This window comes from Acomys minous (genome assembly GCF_964271855.1).
Source record: "Acomys minous genome assembly, chromosome: 4".
Taxonomy (NCBI): Eukaryota; Metazoa; Chordata; class Mammalia; order Rodentia; family Muridae; genus Acomys; species Acomys minous.
In genome coordinates this window covers 97,370,815-97,394,531 of record NC_140486.1, presented here as the reverse complement: position 1 = coordinate 97,394,531, position 23,717 = coordinate 97,370,815, and the positions used below count along the sequence as shown (strand labels likewise).

The window sequence follows — 23,717 nt, the reverse complement described above, 5'->3', positions numbered from 1 at the left end:
GCAACATCAGAAAGGGAACACCATATTCATAAATTATAAGTAAAGTAAATAGTCCAATTAGTCACAATATTCCTAAGGGTCTCAGGACAAAATAAATGATTGCGTAGAGTAGAAAACCTATCTAAGTTTAAGCATCGTGGTGGACAGCCAGGGCCTTCATTTGGGGCCATGGATTCTGAGATTAACACAGACAGTAAACTAAGATGTTCCCTCCCCCTGCCTTCAAACAAGATCCTCAGGACATGTGGTTCTATACAGAGCACTCAAAGACAAACATGGGAGGTTTATATTTGTGCATCCTTGCCAGTTTTGCTCAGAGACCAATTCTGGTACTTCTGGTGACAACTTCTTCCCTCTCCATGGTTCCTCCATGACAGATGGGGAAAGCAACTTTGCATCAGTGGCTGACTTTGCAGAGGAACGGCCCAGCTTACCAACCAAGTCAGAGTTGATACCTGGTACAGAGGTCATACCATCTATACAGGGTATTTTCATTTTTGTCTTTATTCCTTAGTTCTGTGTGGTTGGATGGAAGATGTGATAGCATGGAATATCAAACTGGATCCAAGGGAATGTCTGAATGAGCACATCTGCGCCATAGTAGAAAGGAGATCTTGAAGTGGTGCTGAGAATGGTGAGGGTCAATGTAGCTCATCTCTCCCATAATGCCTGCAAGGGGGGTGAGTTAGTTGCATCATTTTACCGTGCTGTTTTTGTTTCTCTTGAGGGGTAGATGTGAATCAACTTGAGGGAAAACTGTTCCTCTGTTTCAGAAAAAAAAAACCATCTTAATGAATTATTTTGATTATTTCAAGCTGAGCTCTCCAAATGGAGCCAGGGCAGAAAATCAGTAACAAAATGACCCCATATAGTGTGCTTGTGGACGTATCCATGTGTGGATTCCTGTCACATCCTATCCAACTTAGCTTTCATGATCGGTTTTACAGTACTAAATCTTTACACACACACACACACACACACACACACACACACACACACACACACAACACGCACACACACATGCACACACACGCATGTATATATCCATTTCAAATTATTTTTTAAAATGTATTTTCACATGCATTTGGGGCACACAAATGTGTGTAGTTGTGCATGCCTGCAGAGGCCAGAGGTTGACCTGGGGTCCTTTTCAGTTGCGCTCCACTTTATTTATCAAAGCAGAGCCTCTCACTGAACCTCGAGCTTGTCAATTCCAGCTACTCTAGCTAGCCAGTTTGTCCTGGGATCTCTTGTACCTCGTTTCCCAGTATTGGGGATACAGGCTACCACGCCTCCTATGCTTTTATATGGGTTCTGGTGCTATGACCTCTGATCCTCATGTTTTCAGGAGAATTGATTTATCCATGGAGCCATTTCTCAAGCCTATATACTGTCTTTATTTGTGTAAAAAGGGAACAATATTAAAACTAAGGAAACATGAATTAAGTATGGACTTCTATTAATTGGAATGTCACCAGTGGTTTATTCCTTGTAGAAAAATGCCATACTGTTAGGGCCATTTTTCTATAAATGTTAATGTGTTCTAAAAATAAAACCCTTTTTTTTTTCTTAAAGGAACAGTATCTTCTGAAGACTGGACTTGTCTGGTATACTGGGTACCACAAGTGTTGCTTGCTCAGGGTTTCTTTGCCCTGGTTATGCTTAACTTCACATGTTTGATGAAGAAAAAGAGAAACAGTGGGTTGAAGAATTACTGTTGCGGGTCATCCTGCGAGGATTTAGTTTGGCAGGAAGAATGTGGTGGGTGGCATGATGCACACCAGGAGCCTGCACATAACTTATGATGATTTCATTTTTAAAGCAGTTGACTTGCTCATAAAGGAGCCAAAAAATCATATTGTTTCTCTCTCCTATGAGCACATTAATTCTTTGAGCATAAACAATGCCTTCTCATTATTTAGTAGCACAGAATAGCCTGTACTAAGTAGGTTCTTGCTAAACAGATTAATTTGAACCTTATAAAGCCACTGATGAACGCGAAGCAGTAATGAGTATAGTCTACGAAAATGTAGTCAGCTAGTATTCTCTTCCATTAGACATAACAAGTGTTTGTGACATCTTTTAAAATGAACTGCCATTAAAGTTACTAAAGCAATTAAGTAGATACCACAGATTCCTCTGGTTGGGAGAACTCCACCCAGGAAAAAAATATTAAAAAAGGTTTTCAGTTCAACAAGCAGAAACCGTATTTTGAAAGATTAATTTCCATCTTTTTGACATCCTTGTCACTCAAAGATAGGAAACTTGATTTAGGGGTTTCAAACTCTGTCACTTAGAACAAATTTCAAGCTGTGGCTGTCTCTGTGAAAATTCAGCAACAGTGTTTTCCTGGCCAAGTCATCACGGCCTTCAAGATAGAATTTGTAGCAGAGGCTCTGGCAGCTTCTAAATGGAACAGATTGAATATTGATGCAACATTAAGAGTTCCATAATTAAAGATGCTTCTTTATAGCCTCTCCTTTCATCCATTCAATTATTCAGGAAATGTTTATTGAGCACCACCTATTTGCCAGACACTGCTTTAGCACAGCCTTTCTGCTTCTTGAATAAGAAGTTACCTGAATGAATTAGTAAATGTATGAATGAAGGCACTAAGGGATGGATGGATGGATGGATGGATGAATGGATAGGTGGATAGGTGGGGCCGGTAGATAGGTGGAAGTGTGGGTGGGGGAATAGATGGATAGATGGATGGACAGATGGATGTGTGAAAGCAACAAATGAATGCCTGGATGGATGAATCAATGAACTAATCAGCCAACAAATGAGCGAACAAAGAGATTCTTTTGCAGTCCAATCATGGTGGTGAAATAGAAGGGGGACGTTTCAAACACAAACACTCTTGATTAAGATGGACCTCTAGGAAGTGACGCCATGCAAGTCTTTCTGTTGTGGTGTGATCTCTTACAACACCCTTCCCTGTGAATCTGCCATATGGGTTTTGATCTTAGCCTTTCCTACCCCTTCCATGTTTCCACCTAGAGAGGGAGCAGGGTATCTTCACCAAGTTCTTGCCTTTCCCTCTTCTTCCCCTTCCTCACCTCCTCTTTCCCCTCCTTCTTTCCTCCTCTTATCCCTCTTCATCCCTCCTCCTCTTCTTCTTTGTCATCATCATCACCATCATCATCATCATTTTCTTCCTCCTCCTCCTCTTTCTTCTTTTGGGTTTCTTTGAATAACCACTAATAGGTTTGTTTCTCTTTTTTACCCACCAGGGTCTGCTCCACACCATACTCCTGTTTCTTAGAAATGTGAGATCTGGTATCTTGATATCATAGGCAGGTCTATGACTTTTTATAGTTATTATTTCTGTTTGCTTAGGTAAACTTTCTACTATGAAGAATTTAAAATATAAAGCAATAAGCAAAATAGCATAGCTTATATATATATGTGTGTGTGTGTGTATGTGTGTATAGTATCATATATGTTTATGGACATATCATATCTGTAAATGCTGTCAACCTAGGGATGACCCTACCCCATCTGTCCCCTCATTCTCTAAGCCTAAGTTGACCCGGCCACAACCATTCTCTCACCTGTAGCCCTGACATGACCCTGCTCCAGCCATCACTCCAGCCTCTAACCAAGACAGACCCTGCTTCATCTATCTGCCAGCCTCCTACTCAGAGCTGACATACCCCATCCATCTCCTTATCTTATAACCTAAGACTGACCTAGGACATTCATCCTTTCAGCTTTTATCCCAGTACAGAGCCTGCCCTGTCCAGCACCTCAGCTTCTGACCACACTTAAATGATATTATATTGAAGTAATTCACCCAGCCTCATGTATTTTCTTTTTAACCCTCTTTTTAATGACAACATTTTTTTTAGTAAATTTCAAAATTCCTCAAAGTAGTAAAAAATAATACTTTCTATTTACACCAGGACGACTGGATGGGGGGAGGGAATGTTGACAAAATCACCCAAATATAAGAGGGAAATGAGTAAAGATATTCTTTAATCGTGGTACAATTTGAGACTAGAAACTGCAAATTGAACCACAGTTTCTTTATCCCTTCAACTGAGGGACATTTAGATTGTTTCCAAGTTCTGGCTATTATGAATAAGGCAGCTATGAACATGGTTGAGCATATGTTCTTGTGTGCTGTAGCATTTTCTGGGTATATTCCAAGGAGTGGAATAGCTGGGTCTTGAGGAAGCCCTATTCCCAGTTTTCTGAGAAAGCACCACATAGATTTCCAAAGCAGTTATACAAGTTTGCATTCCCACCAGCAATGAAGGAGTGTTTCTCTTTCTCCACATCCCCGCCAGCAGTGGTGTCACTTGAATTTTTGATCTTAGCCATTCTGATGGGTGTAAGATGGAATCTCAGAGTCGTTTTGATTTACATTTCTCTGGTGACCAAAGACATTGAGCATTTATTTAAGTGTTTCTTAGCCATTCAATATTTCTCTGTTGAGAATACTACTGAGCTATTAAAAACAAGGAAATCCCGAAATTTGTGGACAAATGGATGGAACTAGAAATGATCATACTGAGTGAGTTAACCAAGAAGCAGAAAGACTCACATGGTATATACTCACTTATAATTGGGCACTAGCCTAAAAGGCATTTCCTATGAAAGTGTTCTCTTACCAGGAGATTGGCATAAATGTGAGGACATCCTACTGGGACTCTAGGTAAGAGAAATATAGGAGATGGGGAAATAGAAGGACCCAGAGGGTCTGAGAAACTTACAAGAAGAACATCGTGATGGGTGGATCGGAGGCTAGGGGTATGTGTTCAAACTATTGCACTAACCAAGGACAATACAAGTAGTAAACATTGAACCCCTACTCTGATCTAGCCAATGGGCAGGACATTTTCAACAGTTATGTGGAGAGTGGGGATGACTCTGACATGAACTCTGGTGCCCCATATTTGACCACCTCCCCTTGGTGGGGAGACCTGAAGGCACTCAAAGAAAGAATAAGCAGGCTACCAAGGTGAGACTTGATAGCCTATGACCATATAGCAGGGGAGGAGGTCCCCCTCGGTCTTAGACCTAGGGGAGGGGAATAGGGTGAAAGCAGGAGGGAGGAGGAACAGGAAGATACAAGTGATGGGATAACAATTGAGTTGTAATCTGAATAAATTAATTAAATAAAAAAATTTTAAAAAGAAACTGCAAATTGTTTTCTTTCTATTTCTCATCTCTGTGTCTGTCTCGTTACTGGCATAGTGGATTCTCAAACACAATGCCTCTCCCTACACATGGGACAAGTTTACAGCACCCTGCCTGTCCTTTCTTCCTATTATTCTGGAGGAAAGAGACACCTCTACCCTCAACTACTGTGCTCTGAAAAATTTTGTGGAATACTGTGATTGATTCAGTACCTTGCATGAACCAATTACTAAAGTCAGGGGGCTGGATTACTCCCCGACTGATGCTACAGTAGCCACGCCTAGGTCTGGTTCATTGTGACTCACTGGAAGGAGACACAGTCATTATAGGAAGTGAAGAGACCTACTGTTTATTGACATTCTCCTTTGACACCGGAAATGTGGTTTGTATAAGTGAAACCAACCTAAACAGTGAGTAGCATTACTTGTAACGTGAATGAAGAAAGTGGAATTCGAAGAAACCAGGCAGTTTGCCCAACCTTCAGCTTTTTTGACATGCCCCTTCTGTATCCTTATTCCTGGGTCAGGTGTTCTGAAGCACAGGACTGGCAGACAGGAAGGAAAAAGACATTTCCAGACACAGACTACAAGTGATTTCGATGGCTGTGAATCTTAGACGCATTACAATATGAAACTATCCTTAACTCCCCTGTGTCTCAGTTTCCTGCTATAATAAGTCATGGTCACCATATCTTCCTTGCTGGCCTGGTTGTAAGGGCTGCAAAGATGAATGCATGTGACGTGATGTGTCTCACCCAGTGCCCAACTTAGAGTAGGAAACAAATAAATGCTCATGATTGTTATTATTAGTAGAACAGTGCACTATTCCTGGTGAGCACAAAAAGATTATTATTGAAGGTAAAAATAAATCCAGGGTCACCAACTGGGATAAAAGGCTGTGATTGTGAAATGGAAACACTTTGCCTTTTTTATTTCTCAAAAAGAGAGATCCAAAGAACCATAGGCATCTATTACTTTCCAAACCAATTGACCATACTTTGCCCCAGTGCAAAAGTTCAAGAAGGTAGGACTTCGTAAGGAAAGGAAGTTACTAAAAGGGAAAAAAAAAACTGACCTAAAAAGTGAAATGTTCAAGTGTTTCATCCAATTAGGATAGATATTTCATCTCTGCTTCCAATTCTAAAGAGAAGCCAATAAAATTGTTTCAAAGAGGAAAATTGTCCCAATGAATGGCTTTAACCTTCTAAACTACCTGACACTCTGTGTCTGTATTTGATGAAGAATGGATAGCTACTTCTGCTTGCTCGGCTGAAAAGGAGAAAGAGAGTTGTGGAGAAATACCACTCTAGGACTGTACACTTTGGACTCTAGATAAAGTTGTCTGTCTCTATTTGCAACTTTCTAGCCATTTTTTTTGTTATAAAGGTGACAGCTCACTAAAGGATGGAAGAGGAAGTCTGTGTGGGTGGGTGCTTCATATGAATGCTATGTGAGTCAGGGGACACCCAGAGACTTCTTTATAGCCCCACTCGGAAGTTCCTGCAACCTGGGAATTCTAGTTAAAGTCTAAATAGATCTGTGAGGTCCCTTTCTTATTTGAATGCTTCTGGCACCCCTTGCTACAATCAATAACATCTAGTGGCCTATTTCAAACAGTTGAAGACGCACAAGATCAGTAGCTAAAAATACTGGGTGTTCTTCCAAAGGATCTGAGTTCTGTTCCCAGCACTTACATATGGCAGCCAATAGCTGTAATTCTATGTCCAGTGAACCCAATTCGCTCTTCTGTCCTCTGTAGGTACCTACATACACAGGACACACACAAACACACACATACACACTTGTGTACATAAATAAAAATAAAATTTTCTTTTTAAAAATAAAGATCACACCAACTAAAACCATGCAAACAGGACACTGGGTGATGAGATAACAGAGTTTTATAAACTTAAGAATGGAAAACTAAAAAAAAAAAAAAAAAGTGTCTAAACTAACTTGGGCATTCCATTAAGTAGAAACTGTGGAACTGTAATCATTGCTGTCTTAGTTAGGGTTTCATTTCTGTGAAAAGACACCATGACCACAGCAACTCCATAAAGAAAAAATATGTAGTTGAGGCTGGTGTACAGATTCTGAGGTTTATTCATCATTGCTATGTCTGGAAGCGTGGCAGCATGCAGGCAGACATTGTGCTTAGAGAAGAAGCAGAGTGCTACATGTGCATCAGCAAGCAGGAGAGAAAGAGAGAGACAGAGAGAGAGAGAGAGACAGAGAGAGAGAGAGAGACAGAGAGAGAGAGACAGAGAGAGAGACAGAGAGAGAGACAGAGAGAGAGACAGAGAGAGACAGAGAGAAAGAGAGAGACAGAGAGAGAGAGAGACTGGGCCTGGCTCCAGCATTGGAAACCTGAAAGTCCACACCCAATGACGCACTTCCTCCAACAAAGCTACACCTCCTAATGGTGCTGCTCCCTATGAGCTTGTGAACCCACTTTCATTCAAACCACCACAGCATCCAAAGGAGATTATCAGTCCTGTTCAAGTACTTAGTCAGTTGGAAAATATGGGAAAGAGCCTGCATTTAGAACTATAGGAATGATTGACTGCCACTCAATTGCATGGCTGCCATTTTGTCTTGCTTAATACTTTACCCAGTTCAAAAATGAACTGTTTTGCTATTGCTACCTAGAGTCTGTTAAATTCTTTGTAGAGGGGAGAATATATCATTTCCTATACTCATGGCCACATTAAGTACTGAAAATGTGCTTAGACATATGAAAAAAAATTAATAAAGACCAGTCAAGGATGGCAAATGGCAAAGTGTGTGTGTGTGTGTGTGTGTGTGTGTGTGTGTACATGTGAAAAGTCAGATGCCAAGTGGCATTTGGAATAGTTCCATGGCAGTCATTTTCTTGTCATTGTAACTAGCTACAATGTGAAACAAATACTTTCTGTGGTAGGGAGACAACAAAATTTAGAAGGATCACAATGACAAATGTAGGAACCCTATTGGGGGATGGACTGATGTATTTTGATACTAGTTTTGCTTGCTTTCTCTGTGACCCACCTTTTGCTTAATGAAAAGCCATCCCGCCTGGGCAGGGCAAAGGAAATAGGTGGGGCTTTGAGAGAGAAAAATCCTGAAAAGAAAGAAAGGAAAAAAAAAGCATAGGAGGAGAAAGGAGAGAGACCCTGGTAGGGAAGAGAGGAAGGCTGCCATGGGTTAGACGGAGGAGAAACATATGGCTGGTGTGGATGGAGAATCCAGTCCAGAAGAAGAACATTAGCAAGTATTTGGGATTATGGGTGGGTGGTAGCCTGATAGAAGTTATTGGAAGCAGATGGCATGGGATTGAGGCAAGGATCCCATGCCTGCTCCCCTATGGGAGATAGTTTAGAGGATTGATATCTGCCCTGCCCCGGGTTAACTAAGGCAATTTTAAAATATAACAAGTGTCTGTGTCTTGATTGATTGCTAGCCAGGCCGACAGGTAATACAGATCATTTTAAAAAACAATAGAACCCACCCTTTGCAGCTAGCATCTTGCACTTTGGCTGAGCTTTTAGAATAATTGGGAGTGTTTTCCTTACTCCACTCTCCTGTGAAATCCCGAATGATGTTCAGAACGGAAGAGCTTTAGAGGAATAACATCTACCAAATATGTGTGATACCGAAGAGAACAAGTTCCTTTATAGAAATGAGATATGATAGACATCAGCCTCCATTCAGAAACTTAGACCCGACAAGATAGGAAAGATGCTTACTTCAAATTTGCCAAATACAAATAGCCGAATCAGTATGAATGTAACATTTATACAATTCCTGATTGTCTCATGGTTCTTCCTGCTGTATGTAGTTTATTTTACCCATGTGTAATAATATAAACGTATATGTTAAAAAAAGAAACATAAAGAAAAGAGTCAACAGGGCTGCCCAATTTAAAGATGGGGTATGGAAGTAACGAGAGCATTCTCAAAAGATGAAAACGAATAAACAAGAAACATTTAAAATACTTAACATCTTTAGCCATTAAGGAAATGAAAGTTTAAACTACTTTGAGATTTCTCCAGTCAAAGTTGTCAGAATTAATGAAATAAATGACAGCATATCCTGGTGAGTATGTGGAGAAAGGGGAACACTTTTCACTGTTGGTGAGAATGCACCCTTGTACAACCGCTATCAAAATCAGTGTTTAAGTTCAACAAAAAGCCAAAAATGATTATCATAAGATACCACAAAATACAACTATACCACTCATGGGCATATATCCATGGCTCTATATCATGAGCATATAGCCATGGCTCTATATCGTGGGCATATACCCAAAGACTCTATATCTTGCTACAGAGATATTTATTCATTTTCATTTGCTGCTTTATTTATAAAAGCCAGGAACTGGAAACAGATTAAACTTTAATTAACTGTTGAATGGACAATAAAAGTGTAATATATTAACATAATGGAATATTACTCATCTGATCAGAAAATAAAGTTATGAGATTTGGAGATACATGGATGGAGCCAGAAACAATCATCCTGAGTGAGGTAACCCAGACCCAGATGACAAACACCGCACGGTTTCTCTAATGTAGATGCTAGCTTCTAAGCTGTCAATATATGTGCTTCACTCAGAATATCCGCAGACATTAGCTAGCTGGTGAGGAACCAGGACGGAGGAGGGAATTTTCCAAGGAAGAGAAACGAATTGTAATGCTACAAAGAGACAAAAGGGAAACCAGAATAAGAGAATTAAGCGAGGAGAGAGATGGAATAACAGAGTATATTGGGGAATAGAGATAACTAAATGGATAACTAACATTAAAGACCTTTCAAAAACATGGAAACTTACCATAGAAGCTCCTTAAAATACATACACATATAAAGGAACTTAAGGGAAGTTACCATATAATTTGTGAGACTATTCCCCAATTACAAATCAATCTCCTAGCACCTGGAGTGGGTTACATAGTTTTTGAGGCATTGGCCAAAGGTGTCCCATAGATACCCTCCCCAATATCATCACAGGTTTATTATTTATGCTATCGGTTACATTCCACAACCTGATGGTAAGGCCCTATTGCTGAAGACACTATATATTTATGCCAGAGCAAACAGAAAAAATTGAGCTGGTGCCCAACTGGATGCTTTGCACCTACAGGCTACTATCACAGTGCTAGAAGGTACTATGCACACTACTGGTAGAGAAAAGTAATCATCAATCATATTTGCCTACGAACCCTGTGAGCTACACTAGTGAACTGCCGGGAAGATATAACCAGTGGTGCAATAGCGGCGTAAATGTTATGGAAGTCACCAGCCACGTTTACGGTTAGACTTACGGTCTTCAGGAACCTGAGGCTACAGGGTCATGGGCCCTAGGGAGAAATGTACAGCTATGATTCTGCTAAATGAATGTAGCAGTAAAATGGCTCCTGATAACATATGACTATGCACCTCGATTGATGCATCACCCCATCTTCATCAGAAAATCTTCCTCTTACAGTTGATGTTAGCGACTACAGAGACCTTCAACTGGACAATGTTCAGACAGCGAGGGACTTTGAAAGACTCCACCCTAATTGGTTTGTCTCTATCAGACTCCTTCCCTTGAGGCTCAGGAATCTATGGAGAAGAGGAGGCGGGGATATTTAAGAGCCAGAGGTAGTAGATGACTCCAGGGAAAAAGCATCTTCCAGATACAAGAAAGTTGATGTATATATTATTCACAGAGACTATGGCAGCACACATAAGACCTGCAGAGATTCAAACCAGAAAAAAAAAAAAAAAGCATGCCAGCACTGACAGGTGGAAGTGGACACAAATCCAACCATCCAACCGCTAAGAAGCTATTTGCAATTGGGACCTGCTGAGAGAGGGGAAATCAGCTTTCTCCAACAGAGTGTCACAGTATATCAACTACATTGCAGGGCACTGTTCACGTTTGAGTAGTCTGGCCAACGGAAGAGAAACTCCATGGTTTTTGGTTTCTTGTTCATTTTAGGTCTACTTTTATTTTATTTTATTTTTTTAAGAGAAAGAATATGGGGGAAGGCCGGGGAGGGGGAAATTATGCAATTAAATCATATTGTTGGGTATGGAGTGTTTGATTTGAAGAGTCGCAGGAGAAACATTCCAACACAGAGTACCAAGCTCCAGTATGGAGGGAAAGTCAGGCACTGGCCTTGGATCTGCTGATTTTTTGCTTAATTCCTTGCCTCTCCATCTATTCTTAGTCTCCTCTTTTTTCCCTCTATGCTAAGCAGGCTTGCGGATTTCTGTCCTGATGTGGCTGTATCCACACTGGATGGCCAAAGAATGCCTCTTGCTTTCAAGTTTCTCATGGTCTTGGCAGTAACCCATTCGGGTTGGCCAAGCCAAGTATTCTATATCACCCCTGCTTGGCCAACCCATAGCAACATGGAAACTGTGATGTCTGCATTTGAAATCCAAGTTGACACTTGGGCCCACTGAATGATCCTGTGCTAAACATGGCTTAATGACAGCAGCTTTAGCTATAGTGTGTACTACTGTTGTCAATTTTCTTCAATAATGCTGTTACTAGCAACCACTTTAAACTTTTCATTATGGAAAATATCAACTATTTGTGTAAATAGGAAGGGATCATGCACTGGCCTGCAACCACAGACAGCTTTCCGATTACTTTTCAAGTTTGCAACCATTAAAAAAAAATAGTTGCATAGTTAGCAAATCAGCAAATCAATGTGATACTGTACAGTTACATTTTAGACTAAAGTCATATTTGCAATGTGGCAGTTTTGGCAGCCCAGACTTTCAAGACCACATCCTGCCTGGCTTAGGAGTGCAGGACAATTCCATCATTACTGAGTTGATTTAGTGTAAACTGTTGAAGTGAATCTACTCAAGATATTACACATATGCTCTTTTCCTTTAAAATAGAATGTGATTTTAAAAAGGTCATAAATGTGTTCCTTCTTCAGGCTGCTCTATACAGACCTCCTTTTCATCTCTGATAGCACTTTGGCAAGAGATCGTGTTTATTGCTTCTGATCCTACCCGCAAAAAAAAAAAAAAAAAGCCAATGAGGTAACCCAGAGCATGCCAGGCTCCTCTAATAATTCATTACACGGCCCATATGTGAGTTTATCTAAACATTTCTTGAAGCTCTTTCTATTTCTGGCTTGTACCAGTCCTGGATAAGCCTGGTGGAGGCCATAAGATAACAGAAGAGAATCATGAGGTTGTGGTTGAATAACGGTGCCCACGGGCACCCGTGGCTCTCCGCTAGGAACAACATCGGATAAATGAACTTCAGAGCCAAGAAGCAAAATTACTAGTCACATCAGCCAAACGTTTTCTTTCTTGCCAAAGCACTTATCCTTTAAACCAATAAATCTTCACATAGTTGAAGGTGAGTGTATTTCTTAAATATTCCAGATGCTATGATATTTTATGCCTCAAAGTGCAATCTAGACTGGTGGCATTAAGGCCTGTTAAAGAGCTTTTACAATCTTTATCTGCAATAACTACCAACTGGTTATTTGTCTTTATTAAGGTGAAGATGCATATTATGTAAGTAGGTATGTATACGTGTGTATGTGTGTGTGTGTGTGTGTGTGTGTGTGTGTGTGTGTGTGTGTGTGTGTTTGCCTGAGTCTAGGTTAAACATCATAACGAAGATGATGACTTTGCATTTCCACACACACTTCCTAGTGTTACAAGCAAATCAAATTTTTTTGCAATGCTACAAAGCTAGTCTACATTGCATTGCCTACACTCCCTTTCTCTGAAGCACTGTGTACTCAGCCTTGGAAAGGGGGCATTGATGGAGGGACCCCTCCTGGAGATAAAACTAGGTGACAACTACCACAGAGTAGAAACATCTATACCAAGAAAAAAAAAAAACCTTAAGCCCTCAAGAATTGTACTATGATAACATTAAATGCTAAAACACACACACAAAATAACAAACATCTGTGTATTCCATGTAATCAGATTTATACCAACTTGAATTTCATTAGTTAGAAAAGTCTGTAAAACAGAAATTGAGTCTTATTTCACGGATAAATTTGTTATGATACAAATTGCTTTGAATTAAAATTCATTGGTTATAGTCTGTGTTTATGTTTTTACACTTAATGATACTGCTTTTACAAACATATCAAAACAGCTGTCACCCTTCAATAGGCTCAGTCTTGAACCCTGTGAATTCAAACGGGTTACAACAGCATCGCTGGCACCAAATACAAAGCTGTGTATTGTTAAAAGAGTCACTTCCTTCAATAGCATTGGATTTTCACGCATGATACTTGGAGTTCCTCTACTAGAAACTGCAGACATTTCCATGGTGACCAGAGGGACACTGAGCCTGTCCAGATACTAACTGGGACACCATCAGTCAGGCAAAAGACTAAACAGAGTCAGTGAAGAGGTCAGGATTTTGATTAATCCAGAGGGTACTTTTGCCCAAGAGAAAGAAATTAGAGAGTTGTTCCTTTTTAAAGAAGTAGGAGACTTGCATATATGATGGTACATGTGCACCTTGCACTGCAAACCCCTGGCTTTCTCCTGTCATGGGGAAGGTTCTGCACACCTTCCTTGCCTCTCCTGGAGTGCAGTTACCTCGAGATCATCTCTTCATCATGTGGGTGGACTCCAGCTTCCCCAGGGCAGCCACATCCTTAGCCTGGGCCACATGTACACAATTCGGACTGGAGAGAATCCACACGGGCCAGAAATTACTTATAACTACATCAGCACACGTACAGTGTCTGTCTCATTGCCATACTGGAGGAACTAAAGTGCACATCCAAATTGTGGTATTAGCACTGAAAGGGGAGGAAAAGATCAAACCTCCTCTCCAAATGCCACTACACAGAGGTTTCGCCCATCTCTACCTCTGATCTGCTACAGACACTCCACTTAAAAAATGATGCTTTGTTAGCTTGATAAGTTGTTGTTGTTGTTTTTTTTTTTAATAATTTTAGAACAAGGGCTCTGGACCTAACTTGGTGATAGAATGAGACAGTACCACAACATTAATTATTAATAATTTAATTAATTATTAATTAATGTCAAGGAGAGATCTCATTTGATATGGTGCTTACCTTACAAGCATGAGAACCTGAAATCAATCCTCAGAACCTATGTTTAATAAAGATGACTCGGGCTTGATCATGTATGACTACAAGCCCAGCACTGGAGAGGTAGAGGCAGGCAGATCCTGGGGGATCCCTAGCCGGCCAGAGTAGTTTGCCTGGAGAATTGAAGGCCAGTGATAGACCTTCTCTCAAAAATCCAACAAAAGAAAATTGACAAAAAATTAAAAACAAGGTGTATGGCTCCAAAGGGACAAAAGCCAAGACTGTCCTCTGATCTTTACAACTATACACATACATATACAGACAGACAGACAGACAGACAGACAGACAGACACACACACACACACACACACACACACACACACACACACACACACACACCCTAGAAATCACAGGACAAAGGGAAAGGATGAAGAAAGACAGACACTCAAACTGAGAAGTTCGGCTCAGAAGGTCATCTGCTTTGGCTATAAATGATGGTGGAGGAGTCTGACAGCTGGAATCTTCCTGATGGAATGAATGCGTTCACAATAATTTCAAGGGACCCTTTCCAACCGTGCACCTTGTTGCATCTGAAAGCCAGACTGATGTGAGCGTGGTGTGGACGCAGCAACATTAGCAATTCATCTGGACCACATCTTTGCATGACTTCCATGATCTCTGTGCACAAGGTCCAAAAGGTGCTCCCCATCTGCAACAATTAAGCAAAGGGATTAGGTTATATGAAGGCAGGGCAAGGTCTTCTTTTTCTATTAGAATGTCAAGTCTACAGGCAGTCACTTGTGTGAAAGAATGACTTTCATTCTAACTCACATCAACTGGTAGAAAGGTGAGTGAAAGAAAGCACAGATCTCCACCCTTTGGTGTATGTGTGCACATGAACTGGGGACCTTCATCTGCCATAAATAACCCAGCCACTGGCAACTGTCAAGTTGACTTCTGTGGGGTTGTCAAACCTCTCTGTTTTCCTTTGTTTCCTTATCCATTCATATGCAATTACAAGGTCAATGCAACTTGGTTGTTGAACCAACTGTTTGTAATCTGCTCCTTCAAATTCAGGTATTTTCCAGTCTTATATCTTGTACTGGGGTTGTAGAACACAGGGTATAGTGAATTATCACAAAAGCCCTTCCTTCCTTCTCCCCACTTTTTCCTTTCTCCCTTCTCCTCTCATATCTTTCATTGGAGCATGTGTTTAACAGTCACAGGATGCATGATGTCAAAGCCAACACTGATGGATAATTTCTGGACTTTGGTACTTTGCTCTGGGCTGGGGTGGTGGACAGCCATTTTGCCAGAGGGAATGAGACCAGCCAGTGGTGACACATGTATCTTCTCCCAACCCTGTAAAGTAGAAAAATCTTATAAGAAATATGTAATCAATTTGAGCTTATTTTATGCAAATTACACCCTATTAAGGAGGCTTGTGAACAATCTCTCTGAAAACAAGTTTCTGCGGGCTTTTTTGGCACAGCTGTGATCGACAGTACTAAATGCCAGCAGACTTTGCATATTTAAAATATTTAATGATGGGGAGAAAATATAAAATTAATTATCCTCGTGAGGAAAAAAAAACCTGTCAGACAGCTAATTTATTAAAAACTAGTTTAGAAAATTACTACATAAAACATTTCTAAATAAGAGAAATTGATCTACCTAATAATAGCTACTGGAACTATACCAGTCACGCTGAATTCAGATTTATGTCGAGCCCCAGTCCAAATAATAGATGACATAAATTATACTTATAATATGCAATCAGTTACCCATGGCAATCTTAGGCAGAAGGAAGGCCCATCATGCCATGTTCACAGGTCTGAGTTTCTATGCCAGAGCTATTTCAGTGAAGTCAAGAAGCTTTCATAGTTCAACTATGCCTGTAAAGTTTATTTGTTTTCCTGGAGTGTGCTACGGTTTCTATGGTTTATTTCAAGACAGCTAATATCCCACTGGCTTCATCATTTTCAGCTTTTAGTATTGGAGATCTCTTCCTGTTTTCAAAACCATGTACATTAAATAAAAAAAAATGTGTACACCATCATAAGACATCGGTGAGGTGACTGAAATAGTTAAGCAATGCTGTGTTATTAAAACATCACATTTCTCTGAGTCGTTCAAATTCACATAAGGAACGTACTGTTTGAAAAGAAAGAAACTATAAGATTTTATTGCTTGAAGATATTTATGCACATAGCTCCCTGAAATGGAAAGGCACACACTTTATCACCCAGCTCCCATAACTCAAAACTGTTGAATAGATTTAGTATTTTTGAAATGAATTAAAACCAGACCTGGGCAATTTAAGCTCCAAAGTTGGTGGTTTCCATAAAGTGTAAGAAGAAAATGGTGATGACGGAGAAGCCTCCGCCGGTGCGAGGTGTGGGCTTTGAGAAACCAGAATGTGGAGTGCCAAGGTAAGATCTAGGTTAAGAGTGGGGAATGCGAGCCAAGTTGAAAACCAGAGAGCGGAGCGGGGCAGTCAGCTTCCCAGACTCCAGAACATTCTATCTTTAAAATGGAGGCAGTCCACAGCAGAAATCTCTTCTGGGAACCCCGAGATGGAAAAAGTTCAAGGTAACTTGCGATTGCCCCAGTCCCCCGATTTGCTGTTTCTGGGCTTGTAGGGAGCCCGCTCTAGCCTCCCTTTGCCCATCTCAGCCGTCACATGGAGTTCTGTTCTGAACTCCTCAGCAGGACGCCATTGCTCATCTGGACTCCTGAAAGTGCAGGGCCCAGAACCTCCGTGGAGAATTCCTACACTGCAGTTTAACACACTCCTTTCATTCCGCCTTTAGAAATGTCTTAGAAAAGGAAAGGCCTGGGTTCCCATCTCCTCTAATTCATTTTGATAAGTATTTGCTTCGTGCCTTCTGCGGGAAAACCTGGAGATCAATGCAGTGCTGCCTGAAATCTTAACAAAAACGGCAAGATCCCAACGGAGAAATGCACGTGAGGCACAAATGGGAGTCTTCCGGATTCACACGACATCACTGTTAGTAAGCAGACAATAATTACCTCTTGCAGGGCTGAAAAGGAAAGTTTTTGCTGTGGAGGCTGCCACTAACTGAGCAGGGCAATTAACAAACTGTTGGCCTGTGGGCTGTACCAGCCTAGGACCCTCACCGGGGAAGGGGAACATTCGCTCTTGCAGTCCCCTGCCGTCCACATTCCTGCTGGTTTGATTTTGTTCTGCAGTCTTCCAGCCCCAATCCAGAGCCCACATTCACATGCTGTCTAAGACCAGAGCTGTGCGCCGCCCTCCTGTTAACGCTAGGGAAAGCGGCGTGCTGTTGGACCTCAAGCTCACATTTGCACCGATTCCACAGCGACTTCTGATTGACAGCTTTTAATGCAGCCGTGCCTCCAGCATTGCAGAAACATGCATATTTACACTGCTTTATCTCAATGTTTGCTTTTGTAAACATAAAATTGTAACACGGGCACTCCTCCATATTGTAACTTTATATTCATAGTACGTCCTCTCAGTCTGTTAGTAGAAATCCTGAATCATTTTTGTTCTGTGGTGAATGGTGGTGTGTGCATCTGAATAGGGAAGGAGTGTGTGCTGGCAGTGTACATGTAGGGGTCAGAGAGGGTGCCTGTTCTGCCGTCTTTCACCTTAGTTCTTTGAGACAAGGTCGTCACTATGCCCGAAGCTTGCCATTAGGGCTGGCCTGGCTGGCTGTTGAGTTCCCAGGATCCACATATCTCTGCCTCCCACAACACTAGCGGGTGTTCCAGGCACATACTTGTGTGTCAAGCTTTATGCAAGGGCTTGGGATTTGAACTCATGACCTTTTGCTTGCAGCAAGTCCTCTTTCCCACCATGACAGCTCCTCAGCTCCTTGCTCATTCTTTTAGCAGCTTTATAGTATTACATGGTGGAGACACACTGAATTTGCTATTGCTATCAAAAGCTAAGACTGGCCTCCCGCTTGTGTTTCTCTTTGCTGCAATTAAATAATAATGTATTTATATCTTTAGATAGTTTCACTTCTCTATTGTTGATTTCAGGAACAGAATTGCTAGGGCAGAAAACACTCACTCACACACACACACACACACACACACACACACACACACACACACACACACCACACTCAATTTTAATAGATATTTGCAGGCAGGTTGCTTTCAAAAACTGTTTTAATTCACACTACCAATGTGTGAGAAAATATTCTCTCTGCACTCCTGTCAGTAACAGATGTTTATATATTTTTTCAATTTTTTAGGAATTGCTTTCTTGTTTAGAATCCATTTAAATACTTAACTATAGAAGACATTTTCATAATTCCAGAATCATATTCCTGCAATCGACTATCTTCAAAGGAGCCCTATTCTTGCCAGTGGCCCACCCTTTCATTTCTCATACCTAATAGCTTATTAACATTGGGGGTTTATTATTTTTTAAAGCATCTTATTTGTGTGTGGCGGGGGGAGGTATGTGTACACGAGGAAAATGCTCTCAGAAACCAGAGGCATTGAACTCATTTGGAGCTGGACTTCCCGGTAGTTGTGAGTCACCCAACATGGGTACTTAGGAACCAAACATGGGTCCTCAGAAAGAGCAGGCAGTGCTCTTAACCACTAAACTATCTCTCCGGTGCTATATTTATTTGTTTTTAACTCTTTCACTTTCACAAAATATAACACTTCATAGTTTTTCTTACCCTTTTTTGCTTAAGATATATCTTGTTTCTCATCCATGCGACATGGATGACAACCTTCCTTGCTGTTCCTATGGATACCAAGCATTGTACTACACAAAGGCATACTGTCTTACTCAACAAGTTCTCAATTAATGAACATCAAGGTCAATTTCGGTTTTTCGACTATTCTAAAAATGCCACTGTGAATAATCTTGAGTGTAAATCATCTCATATTTTCCAGCATGTTTTAGGCTGCATTCCTAGAAATTAGATTGCTGTGTAAAGGGTGCATTACATTAATATATAATTGTCTAGAGATTTCCAGCACCCCTCTATTGGAGTTTTACAACATTTCACTTCTACGAGAAATAATAACTGCTTTTGCACTGTTTCCAAAATTCTGCACTTCTAAAGCCTTAGGTTTTCATCAAGCCAGCCCATGAAAAATGATAGCTTCATTTAATTTGTGTTTGTTAGTGAGATTGTGAATTTTCTCATATGTTTAAATGCCAATCATTAACAGTCTTTTTTATTTTTTTAAGAATTCTTTTTCATGCGTTATATCCATGTTTCTGTTGAATGGTTGGTCTTTTCTCCCTTCAATCTTTTCCGCTTTATGCAATTTAGTGATCAATCTTTTGAGATTTGAATTTCAAATAGTCTTAAAATTTGCCATTTGTGGATGAGAGCTGCCAGGCACCAAGACAGAACATCCTATTGCCTCTTTCTAGGCCAGAAGTGGAATTCAAAATCTGAAGAACTGTTTCTACTGGCTGTGCAATGCTTTTATACTATCATGGACTCCAAAAGCTTCAGCTCAAACCGTAAGTCAGAAGACCCTTTGAGCAGCTAAGGCCCCTACCCACAATGCCTCTCTGTCTGTGGAACTGAGTCCACATGTTCTGTGCTTCAAACATACAGTGATAGGGCAGGTGTGGGATAACACAATGCACATTTATATTCAAAAAGGGATCAAAATGGAAAGGAAAAGAGCCACCTGCACAAAGTAGGTTGAAATTCCAGTTGGACAATCTTCCTCGGGTGTCAGATTTTCTGTGGTTTTCAGCTTGGCCTTCTGCTCTGTGCTTCACCCTCTGTGATCTTGGCTCCCCGCTGCGTGAAAATGAGGCCTTGGCATCTCAGCTGAGCAGTTAGAGCCTCTTTGCTGTCAGGAGGGTGCTGGGCCCTAGAGCCTTGTTAATTAATGTCTTTGAATTCTCAGCTCCACCTGTAGTGTTTCTGCTAATGCAAAAAGGCGCCACGCTTTTGTTCTTGTCCTTATTGGCTGTTGGATCCATTAGAGTTCCTGTAGACTATATCATCTTTGTTCTTTGCTTCTGCTGTGATGCCTGAGGGGTGTTTTCTGGAAGATTCTAAGGCCCTCTGGTCTGATGGATCTATGGATCTACGATCTACAGTTTCATTATTGAGGACTCTGACTTTCTGATTCTTCAGAAGTACAGCAAGAGAATTCTGTAAAATAGTTCCGTCCCCGTCATGCTATGAGAAATATTTTCTTAATTTCTGCATCCCTCTACCATGCAGAAATATTGAAAAGATCCAAATCATGCCCTAGCTCCCAATATCACAAACTGTAAATGAGAGTTTATGACATTTAAAGAAATTTACATCTAGAGAGCTGCTGTGGTGGGTGAAGTACTTGTCACAAACACAGAAGAACTTGGGTTTGGTGTCTGGAAGTCACATAAAATCCACATGTGGTCGCATATCTAGAGATCCGGACAGGTGAATCCATGGCACTATGGCACTCACTGACATCTAAGTCAATGATCTGAAAATAGCAGTAACTTTGCTTTTTGGGAGATATTTAGCAATGCTTAAATATCTCTGTGGTCCTCACACTGGGGAAGAAGCAGTAGGTAATAAACATTTCTGGAAGGTGGAGGCCACAGATCTGCAAGACATCTGAGGATGCCCTGGACAGTCCCTGCTCCCAACAAGATTGCCTGCCCTTGAGTCTCAGCACTGCTAGCTTTGAGAGGTTCTGACTTACACGAACCCTTGTCTTTTGAGACTGGAAATACTCAGACCTGACGAATTGAGGGGTGTGGAGAAGCCCTTTAGAAGCGCTGAGATCAGAGCTAACATCTGACAACCAATACTAGGATGGCCAGCCATTCATTCACCACAGCTCCCTCAGGCAGCACTTGCCATAGGTAGGCTCCCTGTGTTCAGCATACTGTAAACATTTTTCAACACTCGAAGTTTGCATAGACAGCCATATTTCAAAATCAAGAATAAAGGTAATGATCACACCTCATCAATGCATGGTGACAACTCAGAATTCCCAGTGCCATCACCAGGTCACTTGTCAGCTTAGTGATAGGGATGGGCAGTCTTGTTTGATCTTCTTCTGCATCCTGATGATTCAGGACACATTTCCCTTGCATATTATTTTTATCAATATAGGCAATATACACACATTTTACCATGGACTATTCTTCCTCCAAAGAAAACTGTATATTAAAAAAGTGAATGTTAAGCCAGGCACAGTGGCACACATCTGTAATCCTAACACTCGGGGAGGCAGAGACAGGTGGATCACTGTCAGTCTGAGGCCAGCCTGGTCTACAAAATGAGTCCAGGACAGCCAGGGCTATACAGAGAGATCCTGTCTTGAAAAAAAAAGAAACAAAAAGTGAATGTTAGGTCTGTGAGATGGCTCAGTGGATAAAGCACTTGCTGTGTAGAACCCTTGTAATGCTGTGCTTACATGCCAGGGTCTGTAACCCTCGTGCTCCTGCAGTGAGGTGGAAAGCAGAGATATGAGGTCCCCCCGACCCCCAAGAAGCTCACAGACCAGTTAGGCTGGCGAGCAAGGCAGCCAACAACAGGAAACACTATCTCATTCAAAGCAGAAGGCAAGGGTCAACATCCAAGAGGAGCCTACTGTCTAGTTCATAGAAATTTTTGTGGGGCTAATTAAATGACATCAAACACTTACAATAGTGACAACAAAGGGGATCCTCAATAGGTGTTTGTGCAGCTTTCCTGTATCTCTTGCTTGGCTGGTAAGAGTGAATTCATACACTCTGTGCATGAGTGTTCTCAAGTAAAACAGAGCGAGCTATCTATCGTGCCTTCACACCCAATAGCTTCCTTTGACAGGAAGACTTCTCCAGAAGCTGGTAGTGTCCCCTCTCCAAGCGTATTTCCTACTCTACCTCCTGTGCTTGTCTGCTGAAGCAGTAAGAGAGAGAAGCAGGTCTTTGATTTTTATTTTGTTTTGATTTCCTCCCTCCTACAAAAAAAAAAAAGAAAGAAAGAAACCCTAAATGGCCTTTTCTTGACCTTCAGAAGGAAAACTCACCCACCCAATGCTAAAGAACATTGTATTATTGTTGTTCTGGGCAAAAGAAAAATACCTATTAACTTTCGCTGTCATGATTATATGTGAGAAGGATTTGAAAAGTGGTGAGTTCAGGCTGCTGCCTGACAAAATTCTACATCAAAAGACTGAAACCTTAAGGGAATACAAGTTCGATCCAACAGCATCAAAAATTTCCCAGGCATCTCTTGTCCTTATTTGTGTTTTTCTTCTCAGCTTAGGAAAAGTGATCCCATGTGGAAACTCAGTTATCTGGGCAGGTGTAGCATGATGCTCAAGTCCCGCCCACTATTTATATTTACAGTGTGAGTCCAAGTTGGAGGGTTTTTTTTTTGTTTTTGTTTTTGTTTTTGTTTTTGTTTTTTTCCTCACCTGTTTTCATCACTTCACTTGTGCTTCAGTTAAGCATTTTGGGGCCACTGGTTCTTTTTAAGAATCTAGCTTATCTTAGAGGAGTTAACAATGGCAGGTGGGAAATCTTAGAAATGTAAACAAAAATACAGAAATGAGGTACAAAATGAGCTGGTCAACATGGCTGCATCCCATCTACTGAATGCACTGTCAGGGATGCAGGGGCCACTCTGTCCCTGGTAGAATAACCAGACTTCTAACATGCAATCGTTTGTCATAGCTCTCAAATTCAGGGATGATGAGAATGAAACATTTTCTTTGTTTTGCTCTTAAAACCGTCAAACTGCCTGCAGACCCTGTGAAAGATGGGTAGACTGACAGACTCCAACAGATGACACTTGAAAGCATTTGTTCTACTCAATGCTGTTCCCACGGCACTCCACAAGTAATAACGACCTAGGTACCCATCTTGCTCCAGGCTGAGCATTCAAGCACTGGCTTTTGAACTTACTCTTTGGAGCTGTAGTTCAGTTGAACTTGATTGCTTACTTGCTTTAAGTGATGTTCAGGTGTGCCGAAGACAGATTTGCAGGGCACCCACCACTCCACGTCAGCTAGTTGGGCTTATTAAGTGGGTCAAGGACTTTCTCTCATATTCTTGGACTGTTCACAGAATAGAGGCCGTGAGAATTAGCATGAAATTCAGCTGCACTTGAAGGGATCTGTCTGAAATTAGGGTTGCTCAGGCTAATGCCTTGAGCACACCAGGGACTCTAAATTCTAACCCCGATTCTGAAAAATCACTTATAATAATTTCACTAATGGCGCCACTTCTTTTTAACTCTGTCCTATCTCCCTTATGAGTGAAGGGAATGCTGCAGCTTCCCAAAGGCAGATGTGTAAAGTCTAAATGGGGCTGGTGAGATGGAGTAGATGGGTAAAGCACTTGCTGTGCAAAACTGCCAACCTGAGTTTGATTTCTGGAACCCATAGTGGAAGAAGAGAACTGAGCCTTGAAAGTTGTCCTCCGACCTCCACATCCACAATGTCACACACACACACACACACACACACACACACACACACACACACACACACACTCAGACAGACAGACACACACCATGCACACATATCATACATATACAAAAGAATAAATAATATATCTTCTAAAGTCAAAATA

General features: G+C 41.1%; 1 long non-coding RNA gene across 1 annotated transcript in view; it reads right to left on the bottom strand.

Moving 5' to 3' along the window:
* Positions 1-419: 419 nt before the first annotated feature.
* LOC311596916 overlaps positions 420-23,717 on the bottom strand; it is a 59,530-nt gene continuing 36,232 nt past the window's right edge. Inside the window, exon 3 of the long non-coding RNA XR_014779033.1 lies at positions 420-764. This is a non-coding gene — a long non-coding RNA (uncharacterized lncRNA). The remainder of the gene's footprint in view (positions 765-23,717) is intronic.